The sequence below is a fragment of the Mustela putorius genome, unplaced genomic scaffold (genome assembly GCF_011764305.1).
Source record: "Mustela putorius furo isolate JIRA1106 unplaced genomic scaffold, ASM1176430v1.1 tig00001179_pilon_pilon_pilon, whole genome shotgun sequence".
Classification (NCBI taxonomy): Eukaryota; Metazoa; Chordata; class Mammalia; order Carnivora; family Mustelidae; genus Mustela; species Mustela putorius.
In genome coordinates, this window is record NW_025421616.1 from 245,151 (window position 1) to 259,765 (window position 14,615).

The following is a 14,615-nucleotide window of genomic DNA, read 5'->3' on the forward strand; positions in this document are numbered from 1 at the left end:
TCACTGGACATGATCATTTCTTGTTCTTTTTCTTCGGCATCAATTGATTCTTCCATCTTTGCATTGGATCTAGGTCTCTGGCTTCTTCTCTGTATCCGAAAAGCCCATTATGTTTTCTAGCCTGAGGGTAATTTCTTTAGAAAGCAGAGATCACGAATTGCCAAGGGTGGCCCTTGAGGGAGTCTCGGGTATGTGTGTGGCATGCATGCCCTCTGCTGTTGTGTTGTGGCTGTCCCTTGTCCTTGGGGGAAGTCATCTGCAGAGGCCCTCCTTGCCCACAGTTTGGAGTTTTGGGGGACTTGGCTGAATATGGTGATGTTTAGCTTGGTGGTCTCTGGTCTGCCTGTGAAAGGAGACGTTCAACCAACTCCACAGATTGAAGGCTTGCAGAATATTTTCTTCCAGGGAGAGCACTTGGGCAGGCCTTTCTTTTAGTCCCCTATGGAAGTGTCTGTTCTCCTGGGACTACACAACGTGTACTGAGGAAGGCATTCCCTCCCTGTTTTTCACGGTTTGGACTTTGTGTTTGCAGGTTAGGCAACTAATGTCCTCACCATTCTGTCTTTGGCCAGTTGCTCAGTCTTTATGTTGCTATGTCGAGAGTGCAAATTTTCTTTTGCCCCCACTGAGTCATCTCAATGAACACTGCCTCTCACGGATGCACTGCCAGAACCCACCATCATCCCACTGTGTCTCCTGGTATTGTCTCTGATCATGGTTTCTAGGCTGTCTGCACCTGGTTGCTTGTTGGTGTCCTTTCCAGGAGAAACTCAGTGTTCTGTCGAGTTGATGTCTGCCAAGCCTTCTGATCTGAAATCTCTCAGACTCAAACACTTTGTTGGCAAGAACTCATGTCATTCAGATCCTCTGCTGGTCACAGCCAATGGCTTTTGGAAACATTCTTCTTGTGGATTACCAGTGTGCTCCTCTGTCCTGTGCCTTTGTATTTTACATTTGCTCACTATCCTCTGAATTACCAACCACCCATGTCTTCCTAAGCTATGTCTCCAATCTTCTCTCATAGTCACTGTGAATTCTGTTCTCTTTTGCTGGGGTTTGATTTGTAAGCTTTGGGTCAGTTTCCACTAAGTTTCTGTTGATATTTTAATCTTCCAGTTGTGTTCAAGGATGAAGACAAGTCTGGAGTTCCCAGAAACTACTACCATCTCACTGTCCTCCAAAGGCACAACAGACTCTTACCGAGGCATAAGCAAGAAATAATTCTTGCCATTTGCCTCATGTAGAGTTGTGGAGAGCACTGGGCTATGTCACATCTCTCAGTCCCAGAAAGACAAATGACATATGATTTCACTCACTCATGGTAGTCAAGAAACACGTGAAAGAGCAAGGGGAAAAGGGACAAACATTATGAGTCTAACAAGACACATAGATTTTTGTTTCTTTGAAGGCAGTTTAGTGAGAATATGTGTTTATTAAAGAGGACTAAATGGAACATTCTTTTCAGGAAATATGGCTGAAAGTGATGGAATTTGAGTTGTCAAGGCATATCACATTGAATTGCTATCCAAAAAAGACCGTATCTCTTGAAATTTCATTTTATCTGTTATGTGAGAAGAGACAAGATGATGGGGAAGTAGGAGGAGGCGCTGTTGCAACTTGTACCCTAAAGTGAGCTGATTACCTACCAAAGAACTCTGACAACCTATGAAATCAGCCTGAGGTGAGAATTATACACGTCTGGATCTCTAACGGGTCAGAAGACACCAGTGGGCATATAGTGCAGTGTGGGAATGTTGGACTGATATGGACATATAAACAAGACAGGGAAGAAGTCACCAGAGCTTGCGGATTGGAAAGTAATACCCCAATACAAGAGTGCTCTACATCTAGGGACCAGCATTAACATGGAGTCTTTTGAAAGCACTCCAAAAGAGCAAAGTATCACAGAGGTATATTGTGGGAATTGGGGGGCTAAAAACAATGTCTTAAGTCCGTTGACTTAGGACACCCTACCCTGGCATTGAGCCAGAGAGAGTGTGGTGGAGAAACCAGGTCTTCATCCATGAGCATGGGCTCATGCCAGCATGCTCGAGAATGCATTGGGTCTGTTTCCTGTGAGGGACTGGGAGACTCACCAGACAGCAGAATTCTGAGACTTGATAACAGAGCCTGAGACACACACAACCCTCACAGTCCCCTGAGAGAGGTGTGGGAAGTCCCAGTTTCGTGCACTCGGACCCACGCCTTGCTATCAGAACCTGAGACGTGCGTGACCCACACCCTCCACCGAGAGATGTGGAGCCCAGCACTCTTAGATCCAGAAAAATCAGGCACTCCCAGCCTAGGCCAGTGGGAAGATCTCAGTGTGCAATCACTCCTTGGAACCTCTCTGGTGGTCTGGAGCTGCCCAGAGAGCCGCTGCTGCCATGCTTTTGGGTACAAACAGAAGATCCTGCATTACCAAGGACTGTGACTGAAAACCTGGTCTTCTAGTGGCCAAGGGAGAATTTTAAGGGCCTGAAGCATCCACAGGGGAGCAGACTGAGGTTTCTCTCTGAGAGTGAAGTTGGGGTGCTGTTTGCTTTCCTCTAGATCTCCAAAAACCAACAAAAGTGGTCAAGACAGGAGAAAAAAAAACTGAACAAACATAAAAAACTCCAGAGAACTAAAGCATGAAAAAGAAAAAAAAGTTTCCTTAGAGCCCACCCCTTGAGGGCAGAGGGAGGACATAACTCAGGAACTTCAGTGACTGAAAACCCCCATGGCAGGCCCCTCCCTCAGAAAACCAACCAGGAAAGAAAAAAAAAGTCTATAAGAGAACAACCACCACTACTTCATAAATACAACTTTCATTTTTCATTCATTCCCAATTTTCTGGATCATTTTTTTATATAGTTAAATTTTTAACCTATTTACCCTCACACTGAAATGTCCAGTATATCAAATTCCATAATAACCTTCTAACCTGAACTTCTTGATAATTACATCTGTGGGTTTTTTTTTTTTTTTGCATTTCCATTTTTTTCAATTTTTTAAAATTTTATTTTATTTATTTATTTATTTATTTTTTACTTTTAATTTTTTATTTTTTATAAACATATATTTTTATCCCCAGGGGTACAGGTCTGTGAATCACCAGGTTTACACACTGCACAGCACTCACCAAAGCACATACCCTCCCCAATGTCCATAATCCCACCCCCTTCTCCCAAACCCCCTCCCCCCAGCATCCCTCAGGTTGTTTTGTGAGATTAAGAGTCACTTATAGTTTGTCTCCCTCCCAATCCCATCTTGTTTCATTTTATTCTAGTTTATTCCTTTTTTATTTTTATTTTCTAATGTTCATATAGAGTTAAGCTTCAATGTAATCCCCTTTCCACAATCAATGCTATCCCTATATGCAAGCCAATTTTTGATACTCCTATATCTTTGGAAAGTTGAGATGTTTAACAAAGATATCAAGATACATCCAGGAAGAATCAAAATAACCTTCCTCGTCCACACTGAGAATTTATAACCACTCTGCCATCTTTTTCTTCTGCCAGTGTTTTGGTGTTTTTGTGTTTGTCCTCATAGTATATAAATCTTATACTTGGGTTTTTTTTTTTTGACGAAGTTCTTCCTTTATATGCTTATATATATAAATTTTCTCTTGTCATTTATTTTATCAGTCTTTTTGTTTGTCTGTTTTTGTTTGTATACTTCATAAATCTTTCTTTGGGGCCCATTACGGCTGAACCTTCTCTTTTGTCTTCTATTTTCTTCCTCTCTCTCTCTCTTTCTCTTTATTTTCTTTTTCTTTTCATTTTTCTCTCATTTTGGTGGTGAATTCCAATTGCTCAGAAGTGTTCCAGGGTGGACCTTGACTGTACCACAGTCAATACATCCATCTATATCCGTTCAGTCTTCTCTCACCTAAATGACTTGGAGAAGAAATGTCCAACAGAAGAAAAATACACAGGATGGGCCTTCTGCAACAGAGATAATATCTTTCAACATAGACAATATGTCATAAAGATAATTCAGGCCCAGTTATCTAGGCAATAGCTAGGTTGGAGAAAGAGATGGATGATGAAACTGAATTGATTGGGGCAAAATTGAAAGCCACCCGGGTTGATGTTCAAAATGTTCGGGAAGAAAGGAAAGCCACCAAGGATGAGGTTCACAATGCTCTCAGTGAGTTCCTATCTAATCTAAATTCTGGATAAGCTAGATAACTGAGACAGAAGATAGAATTAGTGACATTAAGGACAAACAGATAGAGAGAAAGGATGAGGAGGAAGCCTAGAACAGACAGCTTAGAAGCCACGAAAACAGAATCAAGAAAATAAATGATGTCATGAAACATTCCAAAATAAGAATTATTGGAATCCCTGAAGGAGAGGAGAAAGAAAGAAGTCTAGAAGTTATAGTGGAACAAGATTCATGAAAATTTTCCCAAATGTGTGAATGGAAACAGCACTCATGTACTAGAGGCTGAACTGTCTCACCCCAAGAATATAGATTCCAAAAAAAAAAAAAAATCAAGACACCTGATAGCAAAATTGAGAAACCATAATTGTAGACTCAATCTCTTGAATGCTCATAGGACAAAGAGGCTCCTTACATACAGAAGAAAGCCCATCAGGATCACGTCAGACCTGTCCACAAAGACCTGGCAAGCCACAAATGGCTTCAAGATATATTCAGGGCACTAAATGAGAAGAACATGCAGCCAAGAATACTTTATCTGGCAAGACTGACATTCAAAATGGATGGAGAAATAAGGAGTTTCCAAGACGGGCAATGCTTAGAAGACTATGCAACCACCAATCTGACACTGCAGAAAATATTAAGGGGGTTCTATAAAAGAGGAAAAATCCTAAGAATAACATTGAACAAAAATATAGAGAAAATCTACAGAAAGAAAGACTTAAAAGGTGACATGATGTCAATAAAACCTAACTATCAATAATCACTCACAATGTGAATGGCCTAAATGAGCCCATAAAATGACACAGGGTTGCATATTGGATAAAACGACAGGACCCATCCATATGTTGTCTAGAAGAGACCCATTTTGAACCAAAAGATACACCCAGACTGAAAGTGAAGGGATAGAGAAGCATCTTCCATTCCAATGGTCCTCAATAGAAGGTTAATGATTCACATATCAGATTAATTAGATTTTAAACTAAAGACTATAGTCAGAGATACAGAAGGACACTACATAATTCTTAAAGTGACTATCCATCAAGATGATCTAACAATTGTAAATATCTATGCCCCCAATAGGGAAGCACCCAATTACATGGAAAATTGTTAATCAAGATAAAGCATCATATTGTTATGAATAGATTAATAGTAGGAGATCTTAACACGCCTCTCTTAGCAATAGACAGATCATCCAAGCAGAAAATCCATAAATAAACAAGATTGAATGACACACTTGACCAGATGGACCTCATAAATATATACAGAACATTCAACCCTAAAACAACAGAAAACTCATCCTTCTCAAGTGCACATGGAATATTCTTCTCAAGAATAGACCACATACTGGGTCACAAATCAGGACTCAACCAATACCAAAACACTGAGATTATTCCCTGCATATTTTCAGATCACAATGCTTTGAAACTGGAGATTGGAAACTTTGAGTTTGGAAGGAACTCCAACACCTGAAAGCTACAGACCACCTTGCTTAAGAATGCTTGGTTCACCACACACATAAATAGACTCCAAATGGATGAAAGACCTCAAGGTGAGAAAGGAATCCTTCTAAATCCTTGAGGAGAACTGAGGCAGCAACCTCTTTGACCTCAACCAAAACAACTTCTTCCTAGGAACAAGGAACAGAACAAGAGAAGCAAGGAAATAAATGAACTCTTGAGATTTCATCAAGATCAAAAGCTTTTGCACAGCAAAGGAAAGAGTGAACAAAACCAAAAGACAACTGACAGAATTGGAGAAGATATTGCAAATGACATATCAGATAAAGGCCTAGTATACAATATCTACAAAGAACTTGGCAAATTCAACACCCAAAGAACAAATAATCCAATCATGAAATTGGCAGAGGACATGAACATATATTTCTGCCAAGAAGACATCCAGATGGCCAACAGACACATGAAATAGTGTTCCACATCATTCAGCATCAGTGAAATACAGCACAAAACCACAAGGAGATACCACCTCATATGAGTCAGAATGGCCAAAATTAACAATCAAGAAATGAGAGATGCTGGTGAGGATGCAGAAAGAGGGGAATTCTCCTGCACTGTGGGTGGTAATGCAAGACTGTGCAACCACTCTGGAAAACAGTGTGAATGTTCCTCAAAAACCTGAAGGGAGCTACCCTATGACACATCTATTGCACTACTGTGTATATATCCAAGAGATACAAACGTGGTACTCCGAAGAGGTACATGCACCCAAATGTTTATAGTAGCAATGTCCACAATAACCAAACTATGGAAATGAACCTAGATGTCCATCAACAGATAAATGGAAAAAAAAGATGAGGTATATATCCACAATAGATTATTATGCAGCCATCAGCAGAAAAGAAATCTTGCCATTTGCGAAGATGTGGATGGAACTAGAGGGTATTATGCTTAAGGAAATATGACATTTGGACAAAGAGAACTATTATATGATCTCCTTGATATGAGGAAAAGGAGATGCAATGTGGGGGGGGGGGTTGGAGTGTGAGAAAAGAACAAATGAAAGAACATGGGATTGGGAGGGAGACAAACAATAAAAGACTCAATCTCAAAAAACAGACTGAGGGTTGCTGGGGGCAGGGGGGACAGGAGAGAATGGTGGGGATATAGACATTGGGGAGGGTATATGCTATGATAAGTGCTGTAAAATGTGTAAACCTGGCGATTCACAGACTGCACCACTGGGGATAAAAATAAGCTGTGTTTATAATAATAATAAATTAATTAATTTAAATCTTTTTTGAAAAAGTTAGAAATTTTGGATCAAAAAGGAGATCAAAGAAGAACTGAAACAATTCATGGAAACAAATGAGAATGAAGACACTTTGGTCCAAAATCTATGGGATACAGCAAAGGTGGTCCTAAGAGGTAAATATATAGCCATCCAAGAATTTCTCAAAAATGGAAAAATCCAGAATACACCAGCTGTCTCTACTACTTAAAGAACTGGACAATCAAAACAAATCAAACCAACTCCACACATAAGAAGGGAAATAATCAAGATTAGAGCAGAGAACAATGAGGTAGAAACCAGAGATACAGTAGAACGTATCAATGAAACTAGAAGCCAAAGCCGTTTTTTTTAAAGAATCAATAGATCGATAAATCATTGGCCAAACTAATCTTAATGAAAAGAGAAAAGGCATAGTTAATAAAATTGTGAAAGAAAAGGGAGATCACAACTAACACCATGGAAGTAGAAACAACCATCAGACGTTATTATCAACAAATATATGCCAATAATCTAAGCAACCTAGATGAAATGGATGCATTACTGGAATATTCTAAATGCCCAAAGTTGAATCAGCAGGAAACTGAAAACCTGAATAGACCGATATCTAGTAATGAGATTGAAGCGGTGATCAAAAACGTCCCAAAAAACAAGAGCCCACTACCTTATGGATTCACTGAGGAATTATACCAAACATTCTAAAAAGAAATAACACCTAATCTCCTGAACCTGTTTCAAAAAATTGAAGCAGAATAAAAACTTCCAGACTCTTTCCATGAAGCCAGCATTACCCCGATCCCCAAACCAGGCAAAGACCCTACCAAAGAGGAGAATTTCAGACCAAAATTACTGATGAATATGGATGCTAAGATTATCAACAATATCCTAGCAAACAGAACCCAAAAGCACATTAAAAAGATTATCCACCATGACCAGGTGGGATTCATCCCAGGAGGTAAAGTAGGGTTCAACATTTTCAAATCAATTAATGCGATAAACCAGTCAATAAGAGAAGAGAGAAGAGCCACATGGTCCTCTCAATTAATGAAGAAAAACATTTGACAAAATCCAGCCTCCATTCCTGATCAAAATGCTTCAAAGTATAGAGAAGGAGGGAGCATTCATGAACTTCATCAAATCTATTTATGAAAGACCCACAGCAAATATCATCCTTAATGGGAAAAAACTTTCAGCCTTCCCGTTGAGATCAGGAACATGATAAGGATACCCTCTCTCACCACTCTTGTTCAATATAGCATGAGAAGTCCTAGCAAAGGCAATCAGACAACAAAGAGAAATAAAAGGATCCAAACTGGCAATGAAGAAGTCAAGCTCTCTCTCTTCACAGACGACATGATTTTTCATATGGAAAACCCAAATGAATCCACCCCCAAAATACTAGAACTCATACAACAATTCAGTAACGTCACAGGATATAAATCAATGTACAAAAATCAGTGGCTTTCTTATACACTAAAAATTAAAATACAGAAAGGGAAATTAGAGAATTGATTCCATTTACTATAGCACCAAGAACCATAAGATACCTGGGAATAATCCTAAACAAAGAGGGAAAGGAACTGTACTCGAAGAATTACAGAACACTCATGAAAGAAATTGAAAAAGACACAAAAATATGGAAGACCATTCCATGCTCTTGGATGAGAAGAATAAACGTGAAAATGTCTATACTGCCTAGAGAAATCTATACTTTTAATACCATTCCAATTAAAATTCCACCAGTATTTTTCAAAGAGCTGGAGCAAATAATCCTAAAATTTGTATGGAATCAGAAAAGACCCCAAATCTCTAAGGAAATCTTGAAAAACAAACATAAAACTGTGAGCATTGCGATTCCTGATCCCAAGCTTTACTACAAAGCAGTGATCACCATGGCAGCATGGAACTGGCTTAAAAACTGACACATATACCAGTGGAACAGAGTACAGAATCCAGATATGGACTCTCATCTCTATAGGCAAATAATCTTCGACAAAACAGGAAAAATTATATGTTGAAAAAAGACAGTCTTTTTAATAAATGGTGCTAGGAATACTGGCCAGCTATATGTAGAAGAATGTAACTCGACCCTTCTTTTACACTGTACACAAAGATAAACTCAAAATGGATAAAAGACCTCAACGTGAGACAGGAATCTATCAGAATCTTTGAGGAGAACATAAGTAGTAACCTCTTTGATATCAACCACAGAAACTTCTTTCTATATATGGCTGCAAGGAAAAAAAAAGAGTTTTTGGGACTTCATCAAAATCAAAAGCTTCTGCACATCAAAGGTAACGGTAAAAAAAAAAAAAAAGAGGCAACACATGGAATGGGAGAAGATATTTACAAATGACAGAGACAAAAGGTTGATATCCAGGATCTATCAAGAACTCCTCAAAGTCAACACACACAAAATAATCAAATTAAAAAAATGGTCAGAAGATTGAATAGACACTTCTCCAATGAAGACATACAAATGGCTATCAGACAAATGAGAAAATGTTCATCATCACTAGGCATCAGGTAGATTCAAATAAAAACCATATTGTGGATACCACCTTACACAAGTTAGAATGGCAAAAATTAGCAAGACAGGAAACAGCATGTGTGGGAGAGGATGTGGAGAAAGGGGAACCCTCTTACACTGTTGTTGGCAATGCACGTTGGTGCAGCCAGTTTGAAAAATAGTGTGAATATTCCTCAAGAAATTAAAAATAGAGCTTCCCTATGACCCTGCAATTACACTACTGGATATTTACTCCAGAGATCCAGATGTAGTGAAAAGAAGGGCCCTCTGCTTCCCAATGTTTATAGCAACAATGGCCATGGTCGCCAAAATGTGGAAAGAACCAAATGCCCTTCAATTCACGAATGGATTAGGAAGATGTGGTCCATATACACTGTGGAGTATTATGCTTCCATCAGAAAGGATGAATACCCAACTTTTGTAGCAACAAGGATGGGAATGGAAGAGATTATTCTGAGTGAAATAAGCCATGCAAAGAGAGAGTCAATTATCAAAAGGTTTCACTCTCTTGTGGAGCATAACAAATAACATGGAGGACAAAGGGTGATGGAGAGAAGGGAGTTGAGGGAAATTGGAAAGGGTGGTGAATCATGAGAGACTATGGACTCTGAAAAACAATCTAAGGGTATTGAAGGGGGGGTTGGGAGGTTTGGGGAACCAGGTGGTGGGTATGAGAGAGGGCACGGATTGCATAGAGCACAGGGTGTGGTGCACAAACAATGAATACTGTTATGCTGGAAAGAAAAAAAAAGAAATTAACAAAAAATATGTGTTTTGTGAAACACACAGAGAAAACGCACACACACACAAACACACACACAGAGATAAGACAAAAAATGATTGGGAGGAAGTGAGGAATCACACCAAAGAAAATACCATAAAGGGGAAAGGAACAGAGAATAGAATTCACAAACCAAACAAAATAAAAAAAGTTAAATCCTTCATTATCAATTATTAATTCAAGTATACAGGACTAAATTCTCGTCTCACTGCAAATACACTGTTGGACTGGATGAAAATTAAAAAAAAAAAAAGGCCAAAAAGTTCATGATGAGAGAATAAATAAATAAATAAATAAATAAATAAATAAGCGAGCTCGACCTTATGTTGCCCATAGGAAATTTCCTTCCACTATAGAGATACACATAGCTTGAAAGTGAAGGAATTGGGAAGACAAAGGTTATGCAATTGGCAAGGAGAAGAGAGTCAAAATCATTATGCCTATGGCAGATAGAGATATTTTATGCCTTCCAGAAACATAAAATTACGGGAAGGTGTTTTGTCTTGATGGAGCATCAAAACTTCAGGAATGTGGTAGAATTGCAACATAGACATCACCTTCGTGCGTGTTTCTAAATGTTGGAAGTATATTATCAGAATGGAAGGGAGATTAAGACCACAATCCAATATTTTTGGGGACCATGATATCCACTTTCAGTACAGGACAGATCATCCAGAGAAAAAGGTGGGAAGGAGTAACAGACGTCAACATGGGCTCTCTAGACCACCTGAGCTTTGGGGAAACATGCATAAGATTGTGTACCTGGGGACCATAAGAGAAGTTCTTCCCAAGGGCAGACCTAACATTGTCTATCATAGATACTGTGCTGGAGTTCAAATCCAGCCGTAATTAATAAAAGAGAATTCATATCCTGTCATGAATACTTATGACCACGAAGGTATGAAAACAGAAAGAAATCACTTACGAATGGGAAACACAGCTAGACACCAATAGGTGGAAAACACAACACACTCATGAACTAGCAATGAATCAAAGAAAGAAAATCAAAAGGAAAATCAGAAAGTACCTTGAATAAAGAAAAATAAAGAAACTTATAAGATGATATCAAAATGTTTTATGTGGAAAGAATATAGGGTTAATGTGTGTACTTCCAAAAATTAAAAACACCAAAAAAAAAAAAAAAGGAATGTAACGTGATGCCATAAGAAACTAAAAAGGAAGGATCAATCTCCAAATTTAATAGGAAAAATGAAATAATACATGTGATTATCTAAATAAAAGAAATACAAACAAGCCAATAAGAAAAAATCAGGAGAACTCACACGTCCGTTTAGAAAACTTTAACAAACTAGAGGAGCCATTACCTGGATAGAACTGGGAGACAAGAATACAGATAAAATATTGAGACCACGTGACAACTAATAAAAAGGAAAAACTAAACTAAACTAAACTAAAAGACCCCTCTACACAATTATGACAGCAAATCAAATAACTGATGAAAAAGGATATATTCCAAGACAAATATCAGCTCCAGAGATTAGGTCAGTAAACCTACAATATCTGAGCTCACTACTAGTGAGTAAGGCATTTGAAGCAGTAATCAAACACCTGCAAACACACCGAACGCCAGGTCCAAAGCATTTTCCTGCTCAACATTTCTAGACATTTAATGAAGGCAATGTCGTTTCTTCTCATTGTCCAGAAATGGAGGAGGCAGGTAGACTAATTTATAATATAAGGAACCAATTCAGATAAGGACATTATAGGAAACAAATTCCATGCCATTTTAATAAGTAAAGATAATAAATAATTTTGTCCTTTTTTCTCTCTGTCTTCATCTGGTTTTGAAAGGGACAGTTTGTATTTATTTTAATTTTTTGATATGTTGAGGGAGCCAGCCTATCATCCATCATTTGTTTTTGACACAGTTTTCACTGATACTTTAGTTCCATATACGACCTAGTCCCCATCTTAATATATGCCACAACTCCTCAACACCCATTAACCAGCTCTTTCATTCCCTTTATGTCTCTATTTTCTGTAGCCCTAAGCTTCTTTCTAAGAGTGCTGAGTAACTCCTGGTTAGCCTCCTTATATGACTTCTTCCCCTAAAGTTTTCCCGTCCTTTACTAAGGGCCATGGTATTTCCCTTCTCTTACTGAGGGCCAAGGTATTCCTCCTGAGGCATAAATGAGGGAATCCATATGATACTGCCATTTGACTCATTGCCTTTTTCATTTTGCAACACCCATTCCTGTGCCAATCATGTCAATGCAAGTACCAGGGATTCATTCCCCCTGATGACTGAGGAATACTTTATTGCCAATATGGACCACACCTTCTTTATCCTCTAGTCTTGGCAAGGGTATTGCCACTAAATCCACAGTTCTGCTCCTGTGGGCATTGCAGGTCATTGATATAGGCCGTTCCTTTTCCTCTAATTGAAGAGACTTGGTCAACATGCCTGTTCCCATTACCACAGCATGTAGAGTTAACTAATGATGACAAGGAGTGCTGTCCAGGGGTCTTCCTTAATTGTTAGCTCTCATGCATAATGTCATTCTCCCTGAAGCCTTTGTGTTTAAGGTAAATCTAGGTAGACAGAGCCATAATCCCTAATGACAAGTGTTTCAGAACAGTAGGAGTTGAGGACACAGACATCACAATACATCCATGCCCTAACATTTTTTCTTGAAAGGGGACTTTCCATACCTTAGTCATCACTGACCCATAGTGAAAAGACACAGAGAAAGGACTCTCTCACCCAGAGGATGAGAAAACCCACAGAGATCAGATGATACCAAAGAGGCCTCATTGTTTACTGAGATCTCTAGAAATTGCAGTGGAAATAGGAAAACCTTGCCGTCCCTGGAGAAATGTTGTCACAAAGGATGGTATATCAGTAATCATTTTCTTTTCTCTTTGTCTAGAAAGGGGAAGTGGGAAATTAACACACAAAACAACCTGAGTTCTTGATCATCCTTGAGGGCTCTTTTTCTGTCTTTCCAGGGGCTTTTCCCAAAGTCATAGGACTCAAAGGTCATGAGAAAGGGACTGCTGCTTCAATGAAGCCAGATTTTGTGATGTCACAAATCTTTGAAGTCATAGCCACGCCTGATCACGACACTTGGCTGGAGTAGTCATGGGTGGGCCAAGAGGATCCCAAGTCCTCCCAAACCGCTGGAGCGCCCTGGGTCTCTCACCAAGGCAGTTTGCGAAGGAGTCAGTGTCACCTTTTCCATGGCTGAAAACGTAGTCTTTGGTCATGACTGTCAGCACAAGCCCTCTGAACTCTGGAGAAAGGAAGAATCCACCATTCCATTTTACCTACAAAGGGCCAAGAAAGAATCAGGCCTCAACAAAGCCTCAGGGGATAAACACCAGGGGAGGGACCCAACAAATAAATATGATCCTCCTAGACAATCAGGTACTTCTGACCAAGAAAAGGTCCAACCAAGGAAAGCCCCCAGGAAACACCCACAGCCATGCCAAACACATGTCTGGTATCTTCAAAAGCGAGGACTTGAGTACTTCTAGCGTCTCAAGAAATCATGCCAAAACAGCCTCCCAATCTTCAAAACTGTCCAAGCACCAAATGCAGACTCTAGAAACTAGAACGTGAGGCCCAGAACGGATGCATGTATTTGGAGTCCACACGAGTGCGGAGCATGTTGTAAAAGACCCATAGCCCAAGTGAAGGTATGTGAAAGACTTTCGTGCCCGTTTTAGGATGACAACATGTATCTCCAAAAGTCCTCATTGAATACAATTCGAATGTCGAAGAACCTTGAGCATTCCCACAGGTTGAGGGAGCTACCCTCTGGGTAACTGAATTAAATTGTGGCAGCACAATCCTGCCTTAACCCTCTCATGACTATCCCCCAAATGGTTGCATGTGATAACCAAACAATGCCTCTTGGAGAATATGGGCATGTTCTGTGGGAGCCAACAGAGGTTGCAAAATGTGACAACAAAGGACTATTACAGCGGGACAGACAATGGAAGCTACAGGTTGGTGAGGAGATACATGAAGACAAAGAACAAGAGAATTAATAAGGGAATGCAGAGAAAAATGTCTGGTATTTTAGAATGGTAGGAGGTGCTCTGTACCTGGCTGCATTCCATAGGGACCTAGATCCAAATGAAATAAAACATCCTCTGGCCCCAGTAAATACTTGTAAACTCTTTTTTGTTTGTTTGTTTGTTTTTGGCAAAGATGCACATGCATCGTTGCACATGTATTTGGCAGAGAGACAGAGAGATCACAGGCATGGATTGAGCTGGAGAGGAAGAAGCAGACTTGTCCCTGAGCAGGGAACTGAAGACCAGAGTTGATGCCATGACCCTGGGATCATGTGTTGAGCTGAAGGCTGCCTTTGAACTGATGGAAACACCCCGGGACCCAATTTTTGTCTTAATACCTTCTAGTTCTAGACAAGAACC